Below are 10411 nucleotides of genomic sequence, written 5' to 3'. Positions count from 1 at the left end.
CTCCTGGGTCCAGGCAATTCTCCTGCCTCAGCCTCCTGAGTAGCTGGGATTACAGGCACGCACCACCATGCCCAGCTGATTTTTTGTATTTTTAGTAGAGACGGGGTTTCACCATGTTGACCAGGATGGTCTCGATCTCTTGACCTCGTGATCCACCCGCCTCGGCCTCCCAAAGTGCTGGGATTACAGGCGTGAGCCACCGCGCCCAGCGCTTGGCAGATATTTAATTGGGCTCACAAGTATTTCATAGTTGAAGCAAGTGGTTCATTGACAAATAGTAGCAGCAATAAATATTTGTTGAATGATTGAACTTTTAATAATTAAACAGATCCTCTCTCAGAAACACTCCTATGTTAAGCTACTTTCCAAGAGGCTATAAAATGAGAACGGTGTAGAAAGACATAAATTAAACTTTTTATTTATTCATTTTAATTTATGCCTTCCACAAATATTTATTGTGCTTTTTCCAGTCAATACCAGACACTGTACTAATTTTACTCATAGGGTTGTGCTGGTTGTCTATTGCTATGTAAAAATTAACCAAAAGTTTGGCAAGCTAAAATAACAAACATTTATTTTCTCACGGTTCCTGAGGGTCAGACATCTGAGAATGACATAGCTGGGTGATTTCAGTTCAGGGTCTCTCCGGAGGTTGCAGTCAAGCTGCTGGGTGGAGCCGAGGTCATCTCAAGAGTTGACTGCGGTAGGAGGACCTGGTTCCAAGCTCACTCTCACAGTTGGCAGGCCTCTTTTCCTTGCTGGTAATTGGCAGAGACTTCTGTTTCTCACCATGAGGGCCTTTCTGTAAGGCTTCCCGGAACCAACCATCCAAGACAGGAAGAAAGAGAAAAAGCATGCACCCTCACCAGAGCCATAATGGATTTTTTTCTTACCTACACAACCTCCAAAGTTGTACAGCGTCGCTTCCGGTTCTTAGGCTCCACCTCTTGAAGTGGGGAGAATCAGAGAGTTTGTGGATACAATTTTTTAACTACCAAGAGGAAGACAGACCCAGTGGCTCATGCCTGTAATCCCAGCACTTTGGGAGGCCTAGGCAAGAGGATTGCTTGACGCCAACAGTTTGAGACCAACTTGGGCAACGTAATAAAACCTCATCTCTATTAAAAATTTAAAAATTAGTCGGGCACAGTGGCATATGTCTGTAGTCCTAGCTACTCAGGAGGATCTTCTGAGCCCAAGAGTTCAACATGGCAGTGAGCTATGATTGCACTACTGCACTCCAGCCTGGCAGACAGAGCAAGACTCTGTCTCAAAAAATGAATTATACATTAAAAACAAAAACAAAAAACTATGGAGGGGAGGTTGATTAGAAGGGGAAACTGTTAAATGTTATTCACATACTTGGTAATATTTTAACCAAATACAATTAACATATGTAATTTTGTAACCTAATTTTCTGTTAATAGACAGTATATAGCTGTATACTTAGGATGAGAAAGGAGATAATTAGACATGGGTCAGGGATGGGTTGATCTTCCTCTCCTTTCTCACCCTCTTCATAGGAGGCCAAGAAAGCTTCAATCTCTCATGGAGATCTTTGTAATCTTTTGATAAGGGATGCTATTTTCCATTCCAATGTCAAGGTTTCGCAAAGACACAAAATTTCAGCAAGATTGCCTATCTCAGTAGTGCAGAGAGAGTGGCAGAAACAAGACGATATAGAAAAGGCCATCGAAATTATTCTCAGGGAACCTAGAAACTGCCATATAAATGTATTTCCCAATGAATTTTAACATCCAAATTCATTTAACTTTTAAGGGTCTGACTGTATTTTGACCTGCTGAACTGTTTCGCAGATTCAAATTTCCATCATTGTCCTTTACATCAAATAATGAATTCTGAAGCGGAATTTCCATCTGTCAATTTAGAGAATGCAGCATCTCATCTCTGTATTGAAATCAAGTCCCTCTCACCTTTCAACAGCCAAGAACCACTTCATCGTCAGCAATGTGGAAAGCCACAAATCAATTAAACTTACCTCGAGTTTATGAGTACCCATGAATTGCACTTACAATGGTTGTACAAAAGGGTTACGGTAGTGCTGGGTTCTCAACAAAGGCTTGCAAGTCAGGTAAGGGCACATCTGGGGTCAGTGATACTTTCCCTATTTATCCTGTCTGCGACTCAAGCGGAGTCTTCAGTTTTTTTTTTTCGGGCCCACTGCCACATCAACATTGCAATATTCCTTGTCGCTTTATTTAAATCTAAGAAGAAACCCGCATGCAGGTTTTTGAAGAGCCACATGTGGCTAAGAAAGCCTGAGGTTGGAAAGCGGCCCTATAATCCCCTCACGGGGTGGAGAGGAAACAGCTCCAGAGAGTGTTCCAAATACACACCAATGCCCCTTCGAGCTACACTTTGCATTTCGTTTTCTGCTTTAAAATCTCTATTGGCTTCACATCTGAGAAGGCTTAAGAACATAATTTATTCCATATAAGGTTCCCCGTAATTTATGCTCACTAAATTGGCAACATAGGAAGAATTTTTTCATTGACTACCATGGAAGATTACTGAAGAGCATCTTGTGCAAGTAAAGACAGTTCAAGCAGCCATACGTCACACAAAAGGAAGTTTCCTGCCATCCTGTGTTTAAAATAAAACTAATTTGTATCTTTTGAATTTGTAAATGTATAACTTTAGTTTTTACACAATTGCTCATTCGCACACAATTCTCTAGACAGTCCAACTCCAGGATACACTTCACCTTTTATAGTCACTCTTTCTCAAAGCTGGGTAAATCCAAGAAAATCTGAGGTCTATAATTCACTCTACTTCTGTATTTTTTTTTTCAGTTTTATATTTATGCCAAGGTAATAGCTCACTGCTTAAAATGCTGGCTTTCTTGACAGGTAAATATTAACTCTTTGTTCTCAGCTTTATCTTTCTTAGCAAGTGATGGAATAGTACCAGTTCTTATGTTGTTTTGTCCCTCGATGAAAAACAGATTGAATCTGTGTGCACAGGGCCAAGTTCTATGGTTGCAAAGTAGGAACTGTGTTCCATTGTTCAGGTACAAACTCACAAACATCTAGATATTTATAGCTTTTATGATTAATTACTGTTTCATTTTCCTCTCTTTTTGTTTTTGTATCCGATGAATACAGCTATGGGTTGAAGGATGGTATTTGTAATTATTCCACAATGGAATAACAGAACTTCCATCCTTATTATTTCTTAGGAACGTTTGCATTGAGATTATTACATTGATGTATTTGTTGTAATAATTATTTAGATTCCTAGTAATTATTTAGATTCCTAGGTATGGACACCTGTGCATGAACATAATTCTCCAAGGTGGCAGAGGCTACTATATTGGCTTCATATTAGAATCATGAAAGTGAAGTTGTCAGCCAGGCACAGTGGCTCGTGCCTGTAATCCCAACATTTTGGGAGACTGAAGCAGGAGAATTGTTTGAGCACAGAAGTTCTAGACCAACCTGGACAACATAGTGAGACCCCATCTCAACAAAAAATTAAAAATTAATGGGGTGTGGTGACAAGCACCTATAGCTACAGCTACTCACGACGGTGAGCTGGGAGGATCACTTGAGCCCAGGAGGTCAGGAGTGCAGTAAGCTATAATCAGGCCACACATTCCAGTGTGGGCAACGGAGCAAGACCCTGTCTCAAAAAGCAAGTGAAAGAAAGAAAGAAAGAGGAAAGAAAAAGAAAGAAAGAAAGAAGAAAGAAAGAGAGAGAGAGAGAGAGAGAGAAAGAAAGGAAAAAGAAAAGAAAAGAAAGAAAAAGAAAGAGAGAAAGAAAGATTACTCATTTTTTAAAAAGAAATTTTAGAGATGGGGTCTCACTGTGTTGCCCAGCCTGGACTTGAAGTCCTGGGTTCAAATGATCCTCCCACCCCAACCTTCTGAGTAACTAGGACTACAGGCAAATGCCATGGTGCCCAGGTAATCCATTTATTTATCTATCTATTTATGTATTTATTTAGAGACAGAGTTTCACTCTTGTTGCCCGGTCTTGTGTGGCACAATCTCGGCTCACCACTACCCTCGCCTCCCAGGTTCAAGCAATTCTCCTGCCTCAGCCTCCCAAGTAGCTGGAATTACAGGCATATGCCACCATGCCGAGCTAATTTTGTATTCTTAGTAGAAATAGGGTTTCTCCATGTTGGTCAGGCTGGTCTCAAACTCCCGACCTCAGGTGATCTGCCCACCTTGGCCTCCCAAAGTGGTGGGATTACAGGTGTGAGCCACCTCATGTGGCAGTAATCCATTTTTTTATAGACTTGTCACCCAGTACAGGAGGATTGCCAATTGACCAAAAGCTAGATTTCCCATCTTTTGCATTTTTGTCATTTAATCTGATCTGAGTCTCTTATAACAGCCTCTCAGGAGTTATAGTTTAGTATTGATAATAAGAGAGTTTGATTCTGTCCTTGTTACTGGAGTCCCATAACCCTCAAAATTTGGCCTGTCTTTGAGTCAGTCATCTGCTGGTGACTGGATGATATTTGTATAGTACCTCAGTTGTCTGGATACGAAGACACAAGCCAGCATCTCTGAAATGATTATCAAGGCTGACATGGTCTTTTCAACTCAAAGCAAACAAAAGCTATAAATTTCTTTACTGAAAATGTTTACTGCTCCCTAGAGCTATGAACAGCAGTAAACATAATGCTCAAAAATGTATTCTGTTTCACTTGTGAAGTCCTTTGCAATTTGAATTCTTAAAGGAGAAATCACAAGAGAGAGAAAGTGGTGAGGAGATTTTTTTTTAAGAAGAATATTTTTAGAAAAGAAGAGTAAGAAGATGTCTTGCCACTGAGCCAGTGGGAATTTGAAATTACTCCAAGCCAGGGAGCCAATAGAGTGTCTAAAACATAAGGTAGAATTCAGAGGGAGCTGATCGTGTTTTGATCTCATGTAATGCTTTTCTTCAAGCTTGTTTCCGAGATCTAATTGGTGTCTACCTTGGAAAATGTTAAAATGCAGAGCTATGGTGAAAACAAGAGCATCAGAACTTCTTGGATGAATTTCTCTACCTCCGTAGATCTTGACCTTTCCCTGGGACAGTAACCGTAAGATCCTAACTATTAAGAAACCAGGTGACTGCCATTCCCTAAGTTATTCAAACTTTATATGGAAGCTATGGGGCAAGGAAGGAGTGCAGTGGTACAATCATGGCTCAGTGCAGCCTGCAACTCCCCAGCCTCAGGTGATTCTCTCACCTCATCCTCCCGAGTAGCTGGGACTGCACGTGCACACCACCATGCCCTGTTAATCTTTGTATTTTTTTTGTAGAGGTGGGGTTTCATCATGTTGCCCAGGCTGATCTCAAACTCCTGGGCTCAAACAATCCTTCCACCTTGGTCTCCCAAAGGTGGAATTACAGGCATGTAATTCCAATGTTGGGATTACAGGCATGAGCCACCTAGCAAGGTCAGATACTGTCTTCTTAACCCACTCTTTAGTTCAACTGAGAAAGTAACTTGACTCATGCTCAGACTATACGTAAAATGACAAATAACAACTACAAGAAGAAAACATGTGCACGAAGGCTACGTTATAGCCCTGTGAGATTCTATCATGGCTCTGAATTGTAGAATAACCAATACAAAGAGCATAATTGAGACTTTACTATCACTCCGAGAAGTGACTCAAGCAACAAATGTGACAACATTGATTTAAAGCCTCTTGGACAGTGATGTTCACATTGGGTACTCTTGAGTTTCTTGGAGGTGACTGTCCAAAGTCCAGGGAGAGTATGAAGTTTAACATCTGCATCCAGGCTGTTCGGTTCTGCCAGATTGGTCCCACCATAAATAAGAGCCAGTTGGACGACTGCTACTTTATGCAATCCCAATTAAAAACCCCGAATGCAAACATAAAAAGATATTCAGATTCTTCAGCTATCACTAACACAAATTAAAAATCAATATTCTAAACTTGCATCATGCATTCCTTCATAATGTACTGAGCTCTTGTGTGCCTGGCATTATTCCAGGGGCTGGGAACATAAGTGAATCAGCCGTACTCCCAGCCTCTAAGGAGCTTCCAGCCCGGAGGGACAGAGAGACACATAGGGAACTAACCAAAACAGCATGTTGTATCTGTTCTGATCAGCACAAGCACTGAGGAGGAAGCCAGAGGAACCAGTACTTCTGGCATTTGTGCAAAGTTAGGAATACGTTCTGACAGGATTTTTTTTTTTTTTTTTTTTGCCATAGCTCTCCATATACTAATCTCTGATCAACCTTGTCTACTTTTATGTGTCCTTCTCTCTGCCTAAAGCCTTCAGGTAAATCCCCAGGACAAAAAGAGCTGAATCTACTCCCTCTAAATAGAAATCTATATTTGACAAAAAGAAACTCTATCTCCCTAGAAACTGTTTCAAATCCACTTCTCTCTACATTCCCCATGAAACATGACAGGGATAAGACACACCCTAATGAAGAACAATGTGACAGAACTGACAGGATGGCTCACACCTGTAATCCCAACACTTTGGGAGGCCTAGGTGGGAGGATCACTTGAGGCCAGTTGTTCGAGACCAGCCTGGGCAACATAGTAAGATCTTGTCTCTACAAAAAATAAAAATAAATTAAATTAGCCAGGCATGATGGTGTGTGCCTGTAGTCCCACCTACTGGGGAAACCAAGGCAGTCCAGGGATCTCTTGAGCCCAGGGATTTGAGACTACAGTGAGCTATGATCATGCCACTGCACTCCATTCTGAGCAATAAAGTGAGACTCTGTGGAGGGGCAAAAAATCTATAAAGAACAATGTGAGAAACCTATAGCTTATTTACACAAATTCCAGTATCTTTGATTGTCCCCATGAAGAAAAATAAGAACATGGTCTGAGCTGGGCCAAATGGCGCACTCCTGTAATCCCAGCACTTTGGGAGGCCAAGGCGGGCAGATCACTTGAGGTCAGGAGTTCGAGACCAGCCTGGTCAATATGGTGAAACCCCGTCTCTACTAAAAATACAAAAATTAGCCAAGCATAGTGGCAGGAGCCTGTAATCCCAGCTAACTTGGGAAGCTGAGACAGGAGAATCACTTGAACCCGGGAGGCGGAGGTTGCAATGAGCCAAGATCACACCACTGCACTTCAGCTTGGGCAAGAAAGAGCAAAAGAGCAAAACTCCGTCTCAAAAAAAAAAAAAAAAATGGTCTGACCTCCTCCACCTTTGCTTTGTGCTTCCCTCCAGGGGAATTGCCATCTGTCTCTTTTCTCACCCTTGCTCTGCTCCTACCTTGCCTGTCCTCTGAGGCCTAAGTCAAAATCGTCTGCTCTGTGAAGTCTTTCCCAGGCAGTTATTGATGGCAGGAGTGATCACGCTATCAAACTTCCAAAGCTCTATGTACCAATTACCAGGGTATATTATATTAAATCATATCAGTTTTCTTGCCTCTCCCTCACTGACCTAAAAACTGCTGGAGGTCAGGGACTGTGACTTATCAACCTTTGTATCCACAAGTGCCTGGTACCATGCTGGCCACATCTTGCCTGCTTAATAAGTGGATGTTAAATAAATGCACAAATGAGCAAGTTTCCATTTGTATAGGAGAAGAATCTTTCTTCACCTACTAGATTCCTGCATTCTCCATGCTACATGCTCGGACTCTTGGTTCCACCCACATTTCCACCTCCTCCAAATATCCCATGACCCACTTCCCAGGCCAGGAAGCTGTAAATCTGGAATAGGCCTGGGGCATAACCAGGTAGACACCTCTGATCTTGACTTTGAATATTCCCCTGGGACAGGCTGACCATCTCCAGATGGTCACATACTTGAATGTCCAGATGAGTAACACACACTTAAATGGTTTATTTTTACAAGCTGAAGATTTGAACACTATCTCTCTGTTGCTGTGAATCAACAAAAGAATAACTAGGTACAATGATTTCTGCTTCACAGTGGACTTAGGATATTAGATGCTTAGCCTCATGGAGAAGTAACTTTTGCTTGCATCCAGCCACCAAATTTGAATCTGAGTCACCAGTTTACTTTGTTTTAGATTTTCCCTTCAGTTTGGCTGAACGTATACTTTCAGGTGACTTCCAGTACCCTGCTGACCAAAACCAAGAAAGCTGCAGTTGTCTCAACTTTGTGAACCAAGCTCCAAAATCCTGGTTTGCATCAATAGGCACTGTTAGAACCAGCGTGAGCCAGCTACCCAGAGAACAAGGCGCTGACTCCTTAGCATCCTGGCATCCATGTAGGTCTGTCTGAGCAGTAGCATGCCTGTGAGGGGCATGCAAAACTCCTTCTCACAGAGGAGAAAAGGATTCCAAACAGGCAGCAAAACAGGAAAGAAAACAGGCAGTCTTCAGAACATTTGTGAAAAACGATGCACGTGGCATTACACCTGAGACAGAAAAAGCATTTGAATCTTTCAAGGCAGTGAAAATTTTGAAGACAGACTTATGGAATGAAGAGTTGAGGCGATTTGTGGTGGGAGAGGGAATACAACTATCTTCACATTTCTTGCCTTTCAATCCACCCAATCCCCACCAAAAGAATGTATTTTTGAAACAAGAAATGTCTTTGCATATAGCCTTCCCACAGACTTGATTGAAATGTAAAACTTTGTGACATGGATTTTTTTTTTTTTTTCTTGACAGACGCTCTCTCTGTCACCCAGGCTGGAGTGTAGTGACACAATCTCAGCTCACTGAAACTTCTGCCTCCCAGTTCAAGTGATTCTTATGCCTCAGCCTCCTGAGTAGCTGGGACTACAGGTGCACAACCACTATGCTTGGCTAATTTTTGTATTTTTAGTAGATACGGGCTTCTCCCATGTTGGCCAGGTTGGTCTCGAACTCCTGACCTCAGGTGATCTGCCCACCTCAGCCTCCCAAAGTGCTGGGATCACAGGTGTGAACCACTGCTCCCGGCCTGTGATATGGATTTTATGAGCAGAAACTCTGTGGTTAGATGGCCTTGATTCAAACCTTGTCTCTCCTACTGACTAGCTGTGTATGACTATGGGCATGTGAGTTGACTTTTCTGTGCCTCTGTGCCTCAGTGTTCACATCTATAAAATGGGGATAATATAACTAATTCTGTCATATGTAGTTGCCAGAGTTAAATTATATGACAAATAAATAAAGTAGGAGCATGCCTGGATCACACAGCTAAGAGGTTTTTCAGATTAGAGGTAATACTTGATGCTATAGGTTTTTTTTTTTTTTTTTTGAGACGGAGTTTCACTCATGTTACCCAGGCTGGAGTGCAATGGCGCGATCTCGGCTCACCGCAACCTCCGCCTCCTGGGTTCAGGCAATTCTCCTGCCTCAGCCACCTGAGCAGCTGGGATTACAGGCACGCACCACCATGCCCAGCTAATGTTTTTGTATTTTTAGTAGAGACGGGGTTTCACCATGTTGACCAGGATGGTCTTGATCTCTTGACCTCGTGATCCACCCGCCTCGGCCTCCCAAAGTGCTGGGATTACAGGCGTGAGCCACCGCGCCCGGCCACGATGCTATAGGTTTTAATTTGAGAAGTGATAGGGTACAGATAGAATCGGCCTGATGTGGTTCACTTGCTTCCAGCTGCTTTGCCTGGCTCTACATGGCTCATATCAGGATAGCCATGGGTTTTGTTTGTTATTTGAATGAATATATATACATATGCTAAGACACACTTGTAGGGTATTCTTAAAATATATATGTGTGTGTGTAATATGTGGATAATATAAAGATATAGATATGTAGAGTTCAGTCTGGGACCAGAGCTGGTGGCTAGAAGGCCCAGCCCTGTCCCATCCAGGCCTGGCCTGTTCCTAGCTGACTGGGCTTGGCCTCTTAACCTCACTGAACCTCAGTTACCCCAGCAGCAAAAAGTTGACTATAGTAGTATTTCTGTTGTATAAGTGTTGTGAAGCTGTAAAAGAGATAAAGCAGGTAAGTGGCTTAGTGTTTTACACACTTGTAGGGTATTATGTGTGTGTGTGTGTGTGTGTATAATATATATATATATATATATATATATATATAGAGAGAGAGAGAGAGAGAGAGAGAGAGGGTATTTTCTCAAATTCACTAAACATGGACCTCCTTAGCCTAAGAAACCACCTTCATGAGAAAGATGAAAAAGGCAAAACTAAAAAACAGCAAAATCTTAGGGTGAACACCATCCACACCAATTTTGTAGGATAATTAGTGGCTTTCTCTCCTTGCTACTACAGAAATCTGTTGTTACCCAAAAGGCTTAATCTGCTTTCCTAGCTGAAAAAAAAAAAAAGTTGAAAAGTCTTTAATTCCTCCTAAAACTCCTGTGAAAAGAGCATGAAAGTAGATTAAAAGGAGAAAGCAGAAAGATGTCCTCTTCGCCATTTGTCCCTCCATTGTCACCTGCAGACAGGTAGTTATAAATGGACAGCCCTGTGCCCCACCCTGAAAACATGTTTCCTTGGGTCCCC

At 42.0% G+C, this 10411-nt stretch overlaps 1 long non-coding RNA gene across 1 annotated transcript in view; it reads right to left on the bottom strand.

Annotated features, from left to right (window-relative positions):
- The window catches only part of LOC116533187, a 15666-nt gene extending 9148 nt beyond the window's left edge, over positions 1 to 6518 (bottom strand). Inside the window, exon 1 of the long non-coding RNA XR_004261139.1 lies at positions 5617 to 6518. This is a non-coding gene — a long non-coding RNA (uncharacterized LOC116533187). The remainder of the gene's footprint in view (positions 1 to 5616) is intronic.
- Positions 6519 to 10411: the final 3893 nt, after the last annotated feature.

This window comes from Sapajus apella, unplaced genomic scaffold (assembly GCF_009761245.1).
Source record: "Sapajus apella isolate SASKATOON/1434 unplaced genomic scaffold, GSC_monkey_1.0 scaffold80, whole genome shotgun sequence".
Classification (NCBI taxonomy): Eukaryota; Metazoa; Chordata; class Mammalia; order Primates; family Cebidae; genus Sapajus; species Sapajus apella.
This window is presented reverse-complemented; position numbering and strand designations above follow the sequence as displayed.